At 42.3% G+C, this 21,125-nt stretch overlaps 1 protein-coding gene and 1 pseudogene across 1 annotated transcript in view; one reads left to right on the plus strand and one right to left on the minus strand.

Annotated features, from left to right (window-relative positions):
* Nucleotides 1-233: 233 nt before the first annotated feature.
* LOC114031317 lies at nt 234-21,017 on the minus strand (annotated as a pseudogene).
* The window catches only part of LOC114031036 (dipeptidase 2-like), a 34,214-nt gene continuing 28,794 nt past the window's right edge, over nt 15,706-21,125 (plus strand). The window contains exon 1 of the mRNA XM_027846045.1: nt 15,706-15,864. The gene's annotated coding sequence lies outside the window, so the exon portion shown is untranslated. The remainder of the gene's footprint in view (nt 15,865-21,125) is intronic.

Consider the following 21,125-nt stretch of genomic DNA (forward strand, 5'->3'; position numbering starts at 1 on the left):
CGATGGACTACGGTTTGAAATAAGGGGCTGCCTTTGCATATATCAGGGCAGCGGAGCTAGCCTGAAACAATTGTTTACTTCCTGAAGGAACCTGGCTCCTCTTTGCTCAGTTCTGTTCTGTTCTTAGGGATGTAGCTTCCCAGTGGAGGAAAAAGACAACTAGCATCATCACTGAACTAGAAAGACCAGTTCTGAGACAAAGCAGCATGGGGAAAGGGGGCATGGTAGGAGAACTAAGAGAAGACCCCGAGAGCTGCCTTTTCCCCAGAGTCTCTGCCAGCTACCTCTGACCAAGGTCCAAAGTCGGCCAGGGCTGCGAAAGGAGGACAAGGATCAAGAGGCTGCCAAAATCCCTGGTTCTTACCTTCCATCTGTTGGAGGCAGAAAGGAGAGAGCCCCAAGGTTATGAGGCTGCAGCTGCAGCTGCCTTTGAAAACAAAGCTCAGAAGACCTAGAGCAACAGTAGATGGGGATGGCCTCTCCAAGAACTGCTGGGGTGGCCTGTCCTGACAGCCTGAAAGGGGCAGGGGAAGCAAAGGCAAGCCGTTCCCAGCACCTGTCTAGAGGCTTCCTCTCCTTCCTGCCCAGGAGTCTTCCTCAGGTCACACCTGGGGAAGGAAAGGTCCAGACGATGAGGTGGCCTAACGTTCCTCCTCAGCCCAAAGGACCACAGAGCCAGGGAGGGAGAAGCCTGGCCAAGAGGGTATCGATGCTATCTCCACTATGCTCCCCCAACTCTTAGACCTCCTCCGGCCACACATAAGTGGAACTCAATAAACAGTATTTTGTGAAAGGTGGGGAATTTATTCTAACCAGCCTTGGTGTCCAGACCACCTTCCATGGACAAGGGACATTCCCACTGCAGAAAACTTGGGCCCTTCTCCCTTAGTACTAGGGGCATAGGCCTAGAGGAGACTCTGTGAGGTCAGTTAATCCATTCCCCTACTTCCAGGTAAGGTTGCATCCAACATGAGGATTTCCCCCACAGGGATTGGGGGTCAGGATGCCTCCATTTTTCAAGTCATTCCCATGACTCCCCTGGGTAGATAGAGAGCAAGTGCTTCCTAGGCTAAGGGACATGGATGGAATCATAGCTTGGGCCTAAGCTGGGGTTCTGATTCGAGTTCCCTGACTCCAATCCCAGTACTTTTTCCACTGTAGTCAGGCCTGGTAGTGTCTGCTGGGTAGGACTATAAATTCATAGATTTGGACACAAAAGAGGACCTTAAGGGACATTGATTTATAGATCTAGATATGAAAGGTAAATCTTTGTCCAGGGTCACACAGCTTATGTCTGAGGTCACATTTGAACTCAGGTCTTTCTGATTCCAGGCTCCATTGTAGCTGCCTTTTTCTAAGAGGACTGTGAAAAGACTGTCAAGTAAGCTAAGTGACCTAAGTTGGGCTGAGGTGGGCCAAATGCCTTGGGGAGACCTCAGTGAACTGGGCTGCTGATATGTGTGGGAAAATTCAGGGACTGAGTTGATTTCAAAGACATTCCTTTTAGGGGTCCAGGTCCTATCACCCCATCACTACTATGTGCCTAGCCTGCTATGGGCCCTCACTGTCATCCTGGACAAGTCCCTTAGTCTTTCAGGACCTCACCTATCCCACAGGGTTGTGGTAAAGAAAGTGCTTTGTACATTGTGAGGCACATAAAATATGAGCAATCCCTTTTTCTCAGACCTGGTCTGACCTCCCTCACTCCAATGTCTTAGTGGCATTCTGACCTCCATGACTTCAGCTATCTCAAACAACAGCCAGGCCTTGATCCCCCTTCCCTCACTTCAACCCTGATTTGGTCCAGGAAAAAAATTATGGGGGTCAGGGAATCACTCTTTTTGAAGGCTGTCTTCCCTAGGAAAAAGGATTAGACTTTGTCTTCTTGGTCTCAGAGAACAGTGGTTATAAGTGTAGATTTTTGGCTAGCTTTAAAGAAAAATCTTACAATTGCTCCAAAGTAGATCGTAAGTCTACCATCCCTGGAGGTCTTCAAAACAGTCAAGAAATATTTATTAAGTACTGTGATGTTTTAAATAGTTTAGTTTCTGAGTAATTTAATCATTTTATTAATAAAGGTTAGCGTGTTATTAAGAAAAGAGGTCTGTGGCACTTTTGAATGCCAAAGACCCTCATGGGGACAGGCTCACAGCTTATATGGCTTTGGAAAAGTGAGTATTCCAGAAGGTGACAAATGATTCTGATCAGTTAACAAGTAATGAGAGAGAATGAACATTACAATGAGGGGCTCTACCTATTCTAATGAACTTTAATTATGTCATTTTTAAATTACTCCCATCCTGGGGCAATCTAATCAAAGAATTTATCCCCGTCCAAACCTGAGTAGAACATAATGCAATTAAATTCCTCCTGGTAAAGTTGGATGGAGTCTGATCAAGATTGAGGAAAGTTAATTTGATCTCATTATCAATAATGTCCTTATAGACACTGAACGTTGATACGAGGACTATAGAAAAAGGGCAAACTCTGGATCTCCCCAAATCATTGGTCTCAGGACCTACTATGTGTCAGGTACTGTGATAAGTTCTGGGGATACAAAGAAAGGCAGAAGACAGTCCCTTTCTTCAAAGAACTCACAACCTAATGGAGGAGCCAAGGTGTAAACAATCAGGGACAAAGAAGCAATAGACAGGATAAATGGCTGGTTGTTGTCCTTTGTTCTTAAAGAGGACCAAAATGACATCACTATGCTAGGTCAAGTTAGAGTGCATCCCAACTGTGACTGATCAGACCAATGCAAGCTAGGAATGCTCTACCACAAATTGGGCACAAATTGTCCATGTGAGCATTTGGGGTGGATTCTCTTAAGTTGACACATCTCATGTTTCTCTTGAGCTGTTTCAATTCTGCTTTGCTCTTAGAATACAGCGCCTTCTCTGATGTGGGCACACCATGCTGGGAGGTCCTGTGCCAGTGTCTCCCATGTCATGCAACTGATTCCAAAGTTCTTCAGAGAGACCTTGAAAGCGTCCTTGCATGGCTTTTTCTGACCACCATGGGAAGACACTGGAATTAAGAGGGATTGGGAAAGATTTCCTGTAGGAAGTGGGACTTGAAACCTGAGATCATGTGTGTGTGGTGTCGCAGATGGGATTCTTGCTCATGGGTGCCTTGAATTTTGGATTTCAAAGGTCCCTTCAAGTCTGATTCTGATCTGAACCCATCAAAACTAAGCCCTTTTTTATCTCAACCTCTACAACCTCAATGCCTCTCTTAACCTCAGCACCACCCTGACTCACTCCCACCCCTCCCCGACTTAAACTTAGCCCAAGCCCCTGCCCATCTTTACTTCACTCCTCTCTCCTTGCTTCAGCTCACCGTGATCCACCCAGATTTCAAATCCTGCTGTTGTGGTTTGGGGTGCTAGGGACCCCAAAATGTAAGGGTACAAAGGGTCTGCCTCAAAAGAATTTACCCACTCGAGCCTTCTTTCAGTCAAAGTATCAAACCAACAGAAGCCACTAGATTCTAAGTGAATCTGAGCAATTTAATAGGGGTAAGATTGGTACTTATATACAAAGAAAAGACCAAGATCTGGGTGGGATTAAGGAGTGGCAAATAGCCTGGGGTGGGCCAGGTGCAGACAATGAAAGGAGTTAAGTAGTGGAGAGTCACAGTGAAAGGGTAGTTAAAAGGATTAGTATTTGGGTGGGTTGGGATGGGCCTGAAGGCTCAGGCAAAACACCAGGGACTGGGTTGCTGAAATGTATGGGAAAATTCAGGGTCCAGGTCCCATCACCACATCACTGCCACTGACACTTACTAGTTTTGTATGACCCTGGACAAGTCACTTAACCTTAAAAATAGGTATAATAATAGGATCAAATGAGATAACATTGTAGAGTGCTTTGCAAATCTTAAATGTTAGCTATTCTATCTTTACCTAAACCCAATCCCTTCTTCTTAGCTGTGATCTAGTCCCAGAACCCAAACTACACCTTAATCTGGGCACAACCTTGAACCCCACCTTATGTCAATTTTCCATCCTTTCAGCCTTACCCTGACTTTTCCATGATGTAAACTTCTCTTGTTTCATGCTAGTCCCCTTATCTCCACTTCCCCTTACTTCATCAAAGTTCTGACTCTCACTTATCACTACTTCCTTTTCTCTCATCTTTGTCCAGGCTCCAGTTGCCTGACCACTCTCAGTACTGCCCTGACCACATCCCCTAATCTTTTAAAAATTATTTAATATTTTATTTTCCCCCACTTACATGTAAAAGCAATTTTTAACATTTGTTTTTTAAAATTTTGAGTTCTATATTCTCTCCCTCACTCTCTCCTCCTCATCAAGAAGGCAAGCAATTTGATATAGTTTATACATGTGTAGTCATGCAAAACATATTTCTGTGTTAGTCATGTTGTGAAGGAAAATACAGACCAAAAAAAATCCAAGAAAAATAAAGTTAAAAAAAGTATGCTTCAGTCTGCATTCAGACTCTATCAATTCTTGGGGGCAGCTAGGTGGTGCAATGGATAGAGCACCAGCCCTGAAGTCAGGAGGACCTGAGGTCAAATCTGACCTCAGACCAAACACTTGACACTTACTAGCTGTGTGACCCTGGGCAAGTCACTTAACCCCAATTGCCTAAAAATTAAAAAACAAAACAGACTTATCAGTTCTTTCTTTGGAGATAGATAGCATTTTTCATCATAAATCCTTCAGAATTGTCTTGGATCATTGTATTGATGAGAATAGCTAAAACACAGTTGATCATCATACAATATTGCTGTTACAACTGCATACAATGTTCCTCTGGTTCTGCTCATTTCACTTTGCATCAGTTCATGTAAGTCTTTCCTAGTTTTTCCGAAAGCATCCTCATCATTTCTTATAGAACATAGTATTCCATCTCAATCATATACTGCAACTTGTAAAGTCATTCTCCAGTTGATGAAGTGGCTAAATTTTGACCTTATCTTGTTATATGACAACATCTCTTATCTCAACCACTGCCCTGACCCTCCACTTTACCTCAACTTCTTTTCACATCAGTGGGTATCCCCTTTGGAGCTCAAAACTTTGAACCTGAAGGAGGTTAAACAGGGGTGAAGTTGGAACAGGCATCATCTGTACCCTGAAGAGATGAGAAACAAAAAGCAAACAGGATGCAGGATGTGAGATATCAAATGCAGGCTGTGACTTGAGGTTTAGGGGTGCTGGAACCCCAAAATCATGACACGTGGGTCCTGCCTGAATGAATTTGACTCAAGCTTTCTTTCAGCCAAAGACAAGGTTTCTTAAAGATCTGCCATATTGGCCAGGCTCTTTAGGAATCTGAGCATTTGTGAGCTATTGGCTAGATTCTTCAGAATCTGAGCACTTTAATGGAGACAAGATGGACCTTATTATACAGAAAGACTGGGAGAGATCTGGGAATCCAAGGGAGAATACAGTCTAGATAGGATTAAGGGTGGGAAGTGGCCTGGGGCCCTTGGGAGGTAAGACTATGGAGGGCTAGGCCAGGTTTTGTAAACAGAGTTGGTCTTTCCCAAACTTAATCACAGCAAAAGGGTTCTGACCCTTTAGAAGACCCATCACAAAGACTGGACCAGGGCAGGTGATCCCTTTATGAGGAGTGAATGAGTCTCTTGAGTTAAACAGAAAGGAAGAAACACTAGAGGATGAAGAATGACAGGCCTCGTACTTCTAGGTGGTCATGGTAAATTCAGTGAGCACAGGAGGCAGTCGCAAAGAGGAACTCATCCCTTGACAAAGGCAAGTAGCTGCAGCAAGGTCCTAAAGAAAAAGAAGCTTTTCAAAACTACATCATTAAAGTCCAGGCAGAGGCAACCACCACAAAGGGAAGGACCAGGACCCTGGAGTGAGACTGCTTGAGCTCAAAGTAGGTTGGGACAGTCATTGCCCCCTCAGCTGGTAATACTATAGCTTCTTTCTCCCCTTGATCTCATGGGAGCCTGAAGTCTTTTTACTCTGGGTACAGGGAAAAATCTCTTTGTCTTTCTTGGTTTTAAAGGTTTACTTTTTTTAGGAACATCATGAACTATAAAATTTGCTGGTTAGGATGTACTTTATGATCAAATGAGATAATTGTAAAGCATTGAGCGTAGTGCCTGGCACTATAGTAAGCACTATATAACTGTTAGCTGTTTTATGATTATTGCTACTGTTGTACAAGTCAAAAGGGGAGGGTATGCTTCAGATGAAGTGATGATACCATATGAGGACAGTGTTTAACAAAGCTTTATCGCTATTCACAGAGAAATGAGGACAGACATCACTAGGGAGATGTATAGGCATGTGGCCTCCTATTGCCCTATAATCCCACGGGCAGCACATGGATGGTGGTTCAGACTTCAGAGATGCTACTAGTAGGAGATGCACTCTAGTTGAATGTCTGGAGCTATTCAGGGTTCAAACTTATAGAACCTGTATAGCCTATGTCAGATTGCACGCCGTCTTGGGGAGGGAGGTGGTAAAGGAGGGGGAGAAAAATTTAAAACTCAAAAGCTTATGGAAGTGATTGTTGATAAATCAAAATAAATTAATTTAAAAAAAAACTTATAGAACCTGTAGACAAAGAGCTGATTTGAGCAGGATTGGGAGCCTAGCCTATCACTAGGCCACTGGAATGAGGATATTTTGAATTGACTAATTAGGAATGAGGAAAGAGGGACAGGAAGTTAGGAAGCTTAATTCTAACTATGCCATAGCAAGCAAGAGGATGGAGGTGGGGGAATGCCCAGTTTCTAGCTTGAATACAAGCATCTTGGCGGGGCTAGGGATGGAGTTGGACCAATCAAACTAGGTTTCACTGGATCAAAAGTTGGGAGGAAACAGAGAGAAATAGCACCAGAGAAGAGATAGAAATCAATCTAACACTGAAGTGTTTTCTCAGAAGTACTGACTCTGGCTGGGGGCTCAGAGCTAACAAAAGGTTAAGAGCCTTTGACTATACTTCCCAGACTGGAGAAGTGTTTATTCTGGGAAGCCCATCAAGGTAAAGTCAGTAGCAGGATGAGAGCCAAATAGAAGTGGTTGAACATTCCCAATCATCATACTACCACATAATTGCTGCACTGTCATCTTGGGACAGTGCTGAGTCAACAGTCAGAGCTAAAACTCACGAGTTCAAATCCGTCCTCAGACACTTCTTAGCTGCTTTACTCTGGGCAAGTCACTTAACCTTGTTTGCCTCAGTTTCCTCATCTGTCAAATGAGCTGGAGAAGGCAATGGCAAACCACTCTGATATCTTTGACAAGAAAATGAAGAGTTGGACATGATTGAAATGACTGAACAACAAATTTGACATTATCTAGTCATCTGACCATTGGCAGATCATTTCACCACTATGAATCTGTTTCCTCATCTGTAAAATGGACTTGACAACCTGGTCCCACCCACCTTTCCAGGCTTTTCATTCATTCTCCCCTCCATGAACTCTGCGATCTAGTGATATTGGCCCCCTTACTCTTCCTTGCACAAGACACTCATCTCCTTTTTTTCACGAACTATTCCCTATGCCTTGAATCTTCCTTCTCATTTCCATCTCTTGGCTTCTCTGGCTTTCTTGACATCCCAGTCAAAACCCCACCTTCTGCAAGAAGACTTTCCTGTTGTGCTTTCCCTCTCAGATTATTTCCAATTAACTCTGTTTATATCTTGTTTGTACATAATCATTTACATATTATCTACCCAATTCAACTATGAGCCCCTTGAGAGCAGGGTCTGCTTTCTGCCATTTTTGTTTTTAATCTCCAGCACTTAGCGTGGCGTCTGGCACATAGTAGGTACTCAATAACCATTTGTTGACTTGAATTGTACTAACTGCCTCACAAAGTTGATGTGGGCCAATCGCTTTGTAAACCTCCAAGTGTTTTAAAATGCAGCAGGAAGAGGAATAACGCATAATAAAGCTGGAAAGGTAAGAAGGGGTCCAGTTGTAAAGTACTTCAAATGCCAAATAGTTTGCATTTTATCTTAGAGACTATAGGGAGTCCATGGAGTTCATTGAGTAGGGAAGTGGTAAGTCACCACTAGCTCTAGAAAAATCACTTTAGCAGCTGCACGGCAGATGAACTGGAGAGGAGAGAGATAAGGCAGGGAAACCAATCAAGAGGTCAGTGGAAATAGACAAGAGGTGAGGGTGGCATGAACTAGAGTTGTGGTCACGTGGGAAGAGAAGGGGGATAGTTGTAAGAGATTTTGTGGAGGGAGGAACAACAGAATTTGGTCCATTGACTGGATACGTGGAGTGAGGGGGCATGAGGAGTCTAAGCTAGTGCCAAGGTTTTGCATTTGAGAGACTGGAAAGATGCAGTGACCTTAACAGAAATAGAGAAGTTTGAAAGAAGTAGGAGTTTAGGGGGAAAGACTGTAAATTATGTTCTGGACGTGTCGAATCTGCTATAGTTCTAGAATATCCAGTTTGAAATGTCCAATAAGCAATTGGTGATTTGGGACTAGAATTCAGGAAAGAGAGGAGAGCTGGATACAAAGATCTGGGCATGATCTGCATAGACATAAGACCCTGGGAAGTAATGAGGTCACCAAAGAATCTTGGGGTATTCTTATAGGTGGGGCTATCAAAGAAGACTGTTGTTCAGTTGTTTTTCAGTCATTTCCAGCTCTTCACAACTCCATTTGGGGTTTTCTTGGCAAAGATACCAGAGTGGTTTGCCATTTTAAACTTCTCCAACTCATTTTATAGATGAGGAAACTGAAGCCAATAGGGCCAACCCTTGCCCAGGGTCACACAGCTAGTAAATATCTAAGGCCAGATTTGAACTAAGGAAGATGAGTCTTTCTGCTTCCAAGTCTAGCATTCTATCCACCTTCTCAAATAGGAGGAGAACCAAGAGAGATCAATGTCATGAGATCAATGTCATGAAAACCCAGAATAGGGAGAGTATACAGTAGGGGAGAGTGGTCAATAATGTCAAGTGAAACACAGAAGTCAAGAAGGATTGAAGATTCATAAAGGACCACCAGATTGGTCAATTAAGAGATCATTGGTAACTGGAGAGAACTGCTTCAGTTGAGTGATGAAGTCAGAAACCAGATTACAGAGTAGGCAGCTTTGGCCCAGAGTTTAGCCATGAAAGGGAGGAGAGATACAGGATGACGACTTGAGAGGACTTTCTTGTGAGTGTTTTGTTTTTTTTTTTTTAAAGGTGAGGGAGACTTGAGTATATCTGGAAGCAGTAGAGAAGGCAGTAGGGAAGAAGTAGATGGGGAGAGTTTGAAGATTATTGAGAAAGAGGAGATGATTTGGGGACAAGAGAAGATGGACTCAAGGGTTCATATAAAAGGAATGGCTTTGTGAAGAAGGGCCATCTCTTGATCAGACTTTAGTAAAGGAGAAGAGAATGGGAGGCTGATGTCAGGGGGTTTGAAATAAGAAGAGGAAGTCATCGTTAATGACCTCTATCTTGTCAGGAAAGAATGAGGCAAGGTCAGCTGAGGGTGTGTGGTGTACTTCTAGCCACCAAGCATGTCTTGCTAGGCATTCTGTAGGTATTGAAGTTTTATAGACTAAAGTGATATATTGGATGGTTCCTATCATTTCCTTGAATAATTTACATTGATCACTAAGTCTGGGTTCCTTTAAGAAAGACCCTTCTTTAACTTCTAGTATCATTGATGAATGGGTCACCCCACTGTGCGTTTCTAGCCTGGTCAAGGAAGTTGTTGTGCTGCTGCTTACCAAGCTGGGCTCTTCTTAGCGCACAGCAATTTTTTTTTTTTCCTGAGAGGTGACTGTTAAACATTTACCAGCCTACACCCCTGCCCTAGGGTCAATATCCCCAGACTTGCTCTCTGATGCTAACAGTCTTTCATTACTCTCAGACACTAGCTCAGTTCGGTAGTTCAACGCTCTCTTCAGTTAGAGTGTCACAATGCTCTTTGGGGCCGCACTATTATTGTGTTCTTTTAGTTGGGGCAATGAAAGCTCCAGCCTTGTCCTAGGGTTGACCAAGGGAGCCTCAGCTTTGAGGTTTGTCACCTTCAGCAAGGAGATGAGGAAAGTCTAGCCTCTCTAGCTTGCCGGTCCTTTCTGGTTCAAATCAAGAAGGACTGGGATTCAGGAAGACCCTGGTTCAAAGTCAACCTCTGATGCAACCTCTGATCTGGGCATTTCACTAAACCTCTTAGCCTCAGTTTCTCCCTCTATAAAATGAGGGAGTTGGACCAGATGGTATCTAAGACCTGCCTCCTCAAAGTCTAGGATCTTAACTCCCATCAGTAAGGGTCTCTACCTTTGCTTCTGGTGATCAATCCAGATTCATCTAGTTCCACTTCCCAGATGCCTGTTGGGGTCTTATGCAGATGAGTGGCTAGAGACAAAGGTGTGAGAGAAACCAGTGTACCCTACCCAGTCTTTTGGCCCACTGGCAAGGCCGCTTCCTATGTACATTTACATATGTGTATTTTATATTTAATATATTATATATGCATTATCATTACCTATTTTTAAATTATTCAGCATTTTATTTTCCCCCAATTACATGGAAAAACAATCTTTAACATTCATTTTAAAAATTTTGAGTTCTAAATTCTCTTCCTCCCTCCCCCCCTGCATTGAGAAGACAAGCAATTTTACATACATTATACATGTGTAGTCATGCAAAACATTTCCATATTAGTCATGTTATTACCTATTAAAAATTCAGAATATTTCTCCTGTATCTGAAGGGGCTTCCCCTTCATTTTAAAGCCTTTTTTTTTTTTTTGTCTCTTCTGATCTTCTCTTTGCTTAGTCTCAACAAGACAGACTATTACATATGTAAAGCCTTTTGTAAATTTTAAAGAAATATATAAATGTCAGTTATTTTTTTTTTAATTACGATGATGATGCCTAGCATATTGTATCTTAGGCTTGAGAGGTGGAAAGGACCTTAGAGTTCGGGCCTTAGATATCAACTGGTCCAACCCTTTCCTTTTGCAGATGAGGAACTTAAGGCAGAGAGGTGATTTACTTGCAAGGTCACCGAGGTGGTAGCTGATATAGTCAGGATTCAAATCCAGGTCTTCAGTCTCCAGATCTAGGGCTATCTCAGGATACTTTCCCTTCATTTGGTAGATGCTTAGCTAATGGGTGTTGGTTAATCAGTGCCACTGAGCTTCCCCAGAACTTGGCAGGGGACGTATCTGGCAAGGAGGTGTTGAAAGAAAATTCTTCCTCTAAAGAAACCAGGAAAATAGATAGGAAAAATATAGCATATATAGCAAAAGGAGTTTATTATTACATACAAGAGATATACATTGTATGGGCCTGGCCCCAAGTTCAGGCCAAGTTTAACCTTTTAAAGATAAACTTTGGTAATAAGAGATGTTAATTCCCATAGGTTAAAAGTAGAAAAGATGATGGACTAATGTTACATCAATGTCAAGTTTCTATCCAGGTAGGTTACTGATTTCTGAGGGAGATAAGTCACTTATGGCTGTTACACTTAGTCTGGGGCAGCTTCCCTATGTTTGCCTCTGCCATCCCCTGTCATGTATATCTCTAAAGGGAATGTAAATCATGGTTACACTCAGATTTCCGTGGTGATCTTGGATAAATTCTTCACTAAAAGTGACAGAAAATTGTTAATATGATGACAGAAAATTGTTAATGACAAATGTAAGGTTACTTGCCATTCCCTTAATGATCCTAGTAATGTCAGAATTTCAATAATGTCTTTACATTCCTACTCTCCATTAGGTTGATCTGAACCACACTTTAAGTGGTCCTACCCCCCCCACTCTCCCACCCCATCAACCTAGCTTAAGCTGGATCTCAGCTTCTAATGACCTTGCCCCCTTCCTTTGGAATTCCTTTGGAATTTGGCATGAAGGGCAGAATAGCCAGAATGAAGTGGTTTTCCTTGCCCAGGCTGCCAAGGGTCACTGGGGTCTCATTGATGAGGATGGGATCTAGACCCCAAAAAGGAAAAACCCTGGACTTTCCCACATGGCCAAATTGCTGGGGTTCTCCTGAAGCTATAATTCCACACCTCCCTATGGCCCCAGGCCACTTACCACTCTTAATCCTATCTAGGCTCCATTCTCCCTTGGCCACCCCTGGAGTTCTATTACCTCATAGACTACTTGGCCACTCCTAGATCCCTTCCATAGTCTTTCTGTATATAAGGTCCATCATGTTTCCATTAAGATGCTGGGATTCTTATAATCTAGTCACTGCTTAGATTATTATAATCTAGCCAATAAGCCAATAGTTTACTAATGTTCAGACTCCTTAAGAGTCTGCCCAATATGATGGATGTTCTAATAAACCTTGTCTTTGGCTGAAAGAAGGCTTGGGTCGAATTCTTTCAGGCAGGACCCACGTGTTGTGATTTTGGGGTCCCAGGACCCCTGAACCCTTAAACTGCATCATCATGACCTCATACTATCTCCTCCCCCTCCCTTCTAAAAGTATAAAAAACCTTTCCATGGGTCTCTGGGTTGGGAAATCCATTGTGCTCTGCAACTATGGGACATCCCCCAGGGTGGCAGGTATACTACCCTGTTAACTCAATGAAAGATGCTTTATTCCTCAACTCATGACTTTAATTTATTTCAGGGTTTGACCAAAGTAACTTCCTGAGCTCCTAGGGCAGGGGAGTCCTGGACCCACCTAGGGAGAGCCAATTGTTACATTTTCAGCATGCGTATTTATACCTAGTGAATTTATACCTAGGGAATTGGCAAACTACAAACCTGGACTTGATTTATTGCTTTGCCACATATTGACTTAGAAAGCCACAAATTAATATTATCTATATTGTATTGAATTAAAAAAGAAAACTTGTTAAACATTTACATTTTGTTAAACAATTGCATTTTAATCTGGTTTGAGCTGGGAGTTTTGCTGCCTGGCTTTTGTTAAACTTTTGTTACCACTTTGATAAGAAAGTGATGGAGAAAAAGGTTAATGCAGGGCAGGTAAGTGGTTTAGTGGATAGAATTCAGAGTCTGGAGTCAGGAAGACTCATCTTCCTGAGTTCAAATACAGCCTCAGACACTTACTAGCTGTGTGACCCTGGACAAATCACTTAACCCTGTTTGCCTCAGCTTTCTCATCTGGAAAATGAGGTAGAGAAGGAAATGGCAAACCACTCCAGTATCTTTGCCAAGAAAACCCCAAATGGGGTCATGAAGAGTTGGACGGAACTGAAACAACTCAACAACAAATCCTGCTCACCTTAGCTACGTTAGACATTGTTGACTACCTTTTCTCTCCTCTGGGTTTTCATGACACTTTGAACATGAAGACAGATGCTTAAGCCTATGTAATGTGCTACAGTGGGACATTTTTAAAATTTTTAATTAATTAATTTTTAGTTTTCAGCATTCATTTTTCTAAGATTTTAAGTTCTAACTTTTCCTTCTCCCTCTCCATGATGGCATGCAATCTGATATAGGCTATACATGTAGAATCATATTAAACACATTTCCACATTATTCATGTTGTGGAAGAAGAATCAGAGCAAAAGGGAAAAACCACGAGGAAAAAAAAAAGAAAGAGAAAATGGTATGCTTCGATCTGCATTCAAACTCTGGATATGGATAGCATTTTCCATCATAAGTCTTTTGGGGCTGTTTTAGATACTTGCACTGCTGAGAAGAGCTAAGTCTATCAAAGTTGGTCATCGCACAATGTTGCTGTTATATAGTGGGATATTTAAAGACTAAGAGAGCGCTTCTATTCCCAGGATTAATGAGCAACAGGAATGAGTCTCAGGTTTGGACTTGCCTTATAGGGGAAAATGTTAACCAGGATGTAATTTCCACTTGGTTTACTGGGAACATGCCAGAAAGAAATGTATCACGGGAAGTGAAGTTGCTGCATGAACTCATCAGGTGGTCCCTCGACTTAGTTGATGTAGGGAGCCCTCTGGGAGCAAAATACTAAGCGTCAACTTTTCCTGACAATTTAACCTCGGTTGCCCATCCTCTGCCAACTCCCATGAGCCCACCTGGTGACTGGCCAGGATGTGAATGATTCCGAAAGGGGTAGGACTTGAGGGTTGTACCTGCCATGCAGTGAGGGGATTGTGGTGAGCATGGAGTTAGACACACTTTTTCAAGCTTTAAGTCTGAGAATGCTTCAGGTGAGATCCCTCCACTAAGATAGTCTGTGGGCACATTGGACAAAACACAGGTACAGCAGCATGGACAGGGGGATTGAGACTTGGGATTTGCCTAGGAGGGGAGAGATTTGATTTATTGCTCGGGAGTCCAAATCCAACTCTGTTAATTCTATTTTTGTTTCCATAGATATGCAGCTAGGTCCTGATTAATGCAAACAATGGAGCCTGCAAAGTGGTTGTATGATTTGAATTCACATTGCTTATTTTACTGGGATTGGAACTAATGACCACATTAATACCATTATGACCTGAAACAGCAAATTTGAATACATGATCACTTCTCAGGATTCACTATTCGCACTAATCTGTATGACACTAAGCTGCACATTTAATCTGCATGTGAATAATTAGTCCTTTTAGGCCACACAAAGTAGGGAAGGAGATCAGACTTTATGAGAGTGAGAGTCAAGTGAATCATAAATTATAAATTATTATCATAAGGTTTCCTATTGTATGCTCCAAACTAGATAAAACTGAATGGGGCTTTGGCACTAAAAGGTGACCCTGGGAACCAAGGAACCCAGGCAAGCCCCAGTTAAGGTTGGGTTCTAGTGAGAGAGAAGGGGCAGCTGGAGTCCCCACCAGCAGCACCACCTGGCAGCTTAATCAGATATGGTGCCCTGAGTAACCACCTAGAGTCCCATCTCCCAGAGCTCCCAATAGATGAAGCACATTCTACCTCTGTCCAAGTGAAATAAGCAAACAGATGCAGAAAAGGACCAAAGACCACCCTATATGTAGTTCTCACAGGTTCCTTGCTATGGTGACTCCAAGATAGTCAGACAGTTTGGTTTTATTTGTTTTTCAGTCATGCCTGACTTTTCATGACCCAATTTGGGGTTTTCTTGGCAAACATACTGGAGTGGTTTGCCATTTCCTTCTTCAGCTCATTTTACAGATGAGGAAACTAATGGAAATAGGGTTAAGTGACTTGCTCAGGGTCACACAGCTAGTAAGTATCTGAGGCCAGATTTGAACTAAGGAGGAGTCTTCCTGACTCCAGGCCTGGTACTCTTATCTACTGCGCTACTTAACTGCCCTAAACACAGGTAGGACTGAAAAAAGATTAACCTTGGGGACAGCAATTTCTGTTGAGTGATGAGGTCAGAAACCAGACTACAAAGGACTGGGTGAGAAGAGAGAAAGTAGTGATTGTCTCCTACCTGTGCTTGCTTTGCTCTTTGGTCTTCTATCTAATGAGATCATATTTGTAAAGTGCTTAGCACAGTGGCTGGAACATAATAGGTGCTTAATAAATGCTTGCTCCCTTTTCCTTCCCTTCCCTACTATTCCTACCTCACCTGTTCCCCGTCCCAGCTGGATTCGGGATGATTCCCTTGTCCTTGGAAACTTGAGTGTGTGACTATGGTCTATTCCAGGAATCCTTCCTGAGAAGTGTGTGTACCTACTATTCTGCTCTGTGACAGGCAGGCTGCAACAGGGGGAGAGACGGGTGGCTTAGTGGGGAGGATGGAGGAAGGAAGGGAGGGAGGGGGCAGTGGAGAGCCAAGTTGGACAGCACTTTGCCAAGTGGTTTGCAAGTGAGTCACTCTCTGGGCTTTAGTTCCGCCCCTTGGCCAGATTACCCGAAGAAGAGAGGGGAGCTCCTAAGAACAGAGGGGAACTATCTGCAAGCCTAGACCAGCTTCTCTGTGATAGGGAGGGAAGAGGCAGTGAAGGTCCCCGTGCCAGCTTGGGACAGCTGGGAGTGAGCCCAGAATTTTAGGAGAGAGGAAGACAAGGTAAGGTCTACTTCACCTAAATTCCTTCAGGCAAGCAAAGCTGGGGTGGCAGAGAGTGTATTCTGGGTCCATCTGTTGGACAGCATGCTAGCTGGGAGCCATGGATTGTCCTTTAGGTCCAGGAGAGGCTGAGGGCTAAGACAGAAATGGACTCCGTCGCTCCAAAGTACAGAACTGATGGGAATGGCCAGTGGCTCTGGCATAGGATGGGTCTGATGATGTATAGCGACAGCCTAGGACTGTACTGCTAAGGACACAAAATAGCTGAGGCTGGGAGTCTCTAGCCAGCTAGAAGGTGACCGCACCTTAGGAAGGTAACCAGAGCCTTTATCCACACCCAGCCACCTGCCTGCCCAGGCACACCACCATCCGGCCCCCCTCAGTCTCTAGTACCAAGGGTGTTAGCAATGCTTACAGAGAGTTTGGGCTGGAACAGGCTTTAGTATAACAGGGCTCCGGTTTAGTAACTGCAGAACCAGAGAAGGCAGAAAATAAAAGCCTACAAAAAGAGGAGGAATTGAGTAAGATCTTTCTGATAGAAAGGGAATGAGAGCCCAACTTGGCAAAATCTCTATAATAGAGAAAGAATTGGATTTTATGTAAGAGGACCTGGGTTCAAATCCTGACATTATCACTTACTCTTTAGCTATGTAATCTTGGAGATTGGGCCTCAGTCCCCCCTTCTGTAAAATAAGGCTGTTAGACTACAAGATCACTAAGCTCTATGATCCTGTGCTCTCCTTGGAAGCCTTTATAAGAAGGATGAATGCTCACCTGTGGTTCTGAGAAGGTTAGAGACAGTCCAGTCTGGACGTAAGGGAAAGAACGGGTTAGGTAACCTCTGGAGAACTTTACTAGCCTACATAACCCATGGAAGGTGGAGAATAGTAGTAAGAGTTAAATGGGGAAGGCCATAGTTGGGAATTCCTGTTGCAAGACAACTAGAAGAAACTGTCAGTTCTATGTCTATTGTCTATATGTCTATTGTCTCTATGAAGATCTTCTTTGTTCTCTGAAACCATTGTCCAAGGACAGTGCTGCCCTTCCTTCCTTCTACCCCTGCCCCAACTGGAACACCAACCCTGGTGAGATTCCCCTTCAACAGGGAAAGGAACCAACAAGGGGAAATTCTGTTCTGGATGCAATTCTCATTAACAAGGAGGAACTGGGTGATGGGGTGGCAATGATGGGAATCTTGGGGAACAGGGATGGTTATTCCTTTCTAGAGTTTGTTACAGTGAGGGAGAGGACATCTGGGCATAGCCTAACACGCATAATAGATGTGAGGAGGGCAGATTTCAAAGAATTCAGAGGAAAAATAGATAGGATCCCACAGACTAAAATATGCTTCTTGGGTAGTTAGCCCAGGAAAGATTAGGGGATGCTCAAGAATGAAATTCTGAAAGATGCAAAGGGAAACCATTCCATTGAGCAGGAAAAATGGGATCTGTTTGAAGAGATCAGTGTAGACACACAGGGAACTCTTAAATCTACTTAGATTTTAAAAAGAAATACACAGAAGATGTAAGCAAGGCCAGATAACAAAAAATAACTAGGAGTATGACACAGTCCTGTAAAAATAGTGTCTGAACTCTGAGTGTAATTGAAGCATACTATTTTACTTTATTTTTCTTGGATTTATGCGTGTGTGTTTTCTTTTGCAACATGACTAATATAAAAATATCTTTTGCTTGATTTCACATGTATAATCAACATATTGCTTACCTTCTCAATGAGTAGGGGAGGGGCAGGAGGGTTGGAGAGAATTTGGAATTCAAAATTTTTAAAAATGAATGTTAAAAAATCTTACATGCAATTGGGAAATATTTAATGAAATAAATAAAAATATGTATTTAAAAAATAATGTCCAAAATGCTAAAGGTCAGAATAAGCTGAAGCTGGTAAGGGAAGTTAAGGAAAATAAAAAACAAGATCTTAGTTCTAATGGGGGAAAATGGAAGGGAGAGGACTTTTGTTTGGGGTAGATGAGATGAAGATAACTGACAACTGAGAGAAGGAATAGCTGCTCAAATTTTAATTTGCTTCTGTTTTCTCTGCCAAGGAGAATAAGCTTTGTGCTGAAAATGAAGGAACAAAAACAGCTAAGGGGCAGTTGAACCCAAAATAAGTCAGGAGATAGTAGGAAAGCACCTTGCTAATCTTGGTGAATTTAAGACACCTGGCCCAGATGAGCTACATCCTAGGATATTGAAATAACTGACAAATGTGATTGACAAGCCATCATCGCTGATATTTGGAAGATCCTGGAAACAGCAGAGATAGTGTAAGGAGAAGGGCAAGTGTTATCCCAGTTTTCAAAAAACAAAGGGAAGTGTCTACAAATGCTAGGCCAATGAGCTTGCCTGATTCCTGGGGAACAGCCTAATTTAGGGTGACACATTTGTAATCCCTGCTACTAACGAGACTGAGGACGGTGGATTGCTTGAGCCCCGAAGTTCTGAGCTGCAGTGTAGACTGATCAAGTGTCTTCATTAAGTCTTGAACCAAGGTGCGGCTGCCTGCCTAAGGATGGGCAAACCAGCCCAAGTCAGAAAACTCAAGTCAAGGCTCCTTTGCAGATCAATGGTGGGATCAGTGTGTTGAATGGCTGCTGCCCTTCCATCCTGGTCAAGTTAGGGAGACCAGATCTCAAAAAAAGATTTATGGGACAGATCATTATTATTATTATCATTATTTTTTTGCCTAGGCAGTTGGGTTTAAGTGACTTGCCCAGGGTCACACAGCCAGTAAGTATCACGTGTCTGAGGCCACATTTGAACTCAGGTCTTCCTGACTCCAGAGCTGGTGCTCTATCTACCCTAGCTGCCCCTGGGACATATTACTAAAGAGATGTTTTACAAATATCCAGAACAGGTTGTGCCAGATTAATCTCCTTTCTTAATTTTTCTTTCCTTCCTTCCTTCTTTCTTTTTTCTTTCTTTCTTATTCTTTCTTTCTTTCTCTCTTTCTTTCCTTCTTTCCTTCCTTCCTTCCTTCTTCCTTCCTTCCTTCCTTCTTCCTTCCTTCCTTTTTTCTTTCTGATTACTAAACCAGTGGATGAAAGAAATGCTGTGGATAGAATTTGCCTCAATTTTAAACAAAACTTTTAATAGCTCAGAGAATTTATTCTAATAGCTTTAATTATGGTGCTTTTTTGTCAAAATGAAAACTGAAAACAAGTATACAAAACAGTCAATTACTAATTGTATATTGAAAGCAGTAAGCATTTCCACAACAAACCAGTTCTGAGTTTTTCCCAAGATAAATTTTAACAGCTCTAGCTTCTTCAGTGTTTATCAAAATACAAAAGAAAAAAAGTAAAGATCTTTTTTTTTTCAGTTGGCAAATCAGACTCTTGTAGTAACGAGGGGTAGTAAAAGACATTACACACATATGCAGATAGGGGAGATTGTTCCAAAACAGGACCGAATACTTCTAGAATGGAATGACTCCCCAAGCTCTCACGCTCAATTTATTTTCTTTCAAAACCCAGACACCACAGAGAAATGCCTGGTGTTTTTGACTGTGTTTTTGAAATCTCTCCAGCCAAGCTCTGGGGCTAACGTAGGCTGTGCTTACTGTGGAGAGGTTTCAAACAGAAGTACTACACACTTGACCAAAATTAAAAGGCTGTTTTTTTGTTGTCCAAATATGTCAGAAAGCTCTTCTCAATGTTGATAACCAGCCATCATTGTGTCCTTCCTAAAAGTTATTTAAATGTGACAGAGAACTAGTCACAGTCTGACCTGAACTGCAGGAGTTAAAAAGTCTAATTATAAATGGTTTATAATTGAAGATCTAATACTCTCAATGTACAGCCTGCTCTGAACCATAACCTCAAAGTTTTTTTTTCCTAATAAGTATCCATATGAGCACTAAATACAACACAAACTATATGAAATCCATAAAGATCCAAAGACACAGCATTACACAGATCTCTATTTTAACCATGCAAAATTGATCACTTGTTTGATTTTTATCATCATTTCTCAAGTTTCCAAAGAGAAACCATAGACAATTACAATGATCTGGTATTCGAGTTGTTACTGCAAAACCTACTTTGTGTTCAAGTGTTTTATTTGCCTTTTTAAAATTTTTTTACTATTTAAAAAAATACCCTGAGTTCAGATTAAAAACCAATCTGGTTTTTAATGGATCTCAACACAGATCTCACAAGCCAGTAGGAGTAGCATTCAACTCTGCTGCGGCAACTCCCAGCAACCCAAGAATCAATGTGCTTAAAATCTCTTCCTAGTTCTAAGCAGCAAGTTGATTTTCTTTTTTAATAATAAAAAGCTGAGTAATATTACATAGGAGTGCCAGAAACTGCCCCATTGGAAATAGAAGCTATATTAAATAAGAAACCTGTTTTCAGGCGTTTATTTGCCACATTTACAGCATGGTGCAATCATACTGTGACAAGGGGTAGGGAAAAAACAGCTTCCCGCACTCAGTACCACAGAGTGGCACAGTTTGCCGTACGAGAATAAAGTGAAGATCAAATAGGAGGAAATAAGAGAAGGAAAGAGGGAGGAGGAACTTTTGTGGATTCATTTCTGGTTTTGGAGCTGATTAGACAATCAGCTCCGTCTTCATAGAGCCCATCCCCACTAGTGCCACTGGTGGCTTGGATGGACCAGTTTCTGTGACAAAGAGAATGCAATCCCAGTTTATCTGTGATTTCAGCTGCATTCATGGCATTGGAAAGATCCTGTTTGTTAGCAAACACTAATAAGGCAGCATCTCTAAGCTCGACCTCTGCCAACATTCTCCTCAGTTCTTCTTGGCCTCATTCGTTCATTGTCTCATTCTCTGCCAACCATGAAAATCAGTCCTTGTGCTTGCTAGAAGTAGTGGTGCCCTGAGGGTCGGATCTTGTCCTGACCACCTACCTCCCACACAGTGAAGCTAATGTTTTTGTATTCCACAGCTTCTACGTTGAAACCTATAGTGGGAATGGTAGTTACTATTTCATCCAGCTTCAGTTTGTACAAAGTTGTCTTTCCTGAAGCATTCACACCAACCATTAGAATCCGTATTTCTTTTTTGCCAAAGAGCCCCTTGAAGAGATTAACAACTATGTCCTCCGTCTTCCAAGTGTGATGTGTTGAATGTTGGCAAAAAAAACCTTCCAGGAAGCTGTTAACAAACATAAGATCCTTTTCCGTTGGTGTTTCTTCATCGGCTTTCACCTTGGGGATCCTCTTTCTTCATTTCTCTCTCTCTCTCTCTCTCTCTCTCTCTCTCGCTCTCCCTCTCTC

This window comes from Vombatus ursinus, unplaced genomic scaffold (genome assembly GCF_900497805.2).
Source record: "Vombatus ursinus unplaced genomic scaffold, bare-nosed wombat genome assembly UNPS02005286.1, whole genome shotgun sequence".
Classification (NCBI taxonomy): Eukaryota; Metazoa; Chordata; class Mammalia; order Diprotodontia; family Vombatidae; genus Vombatus; species Vombatus ursinus.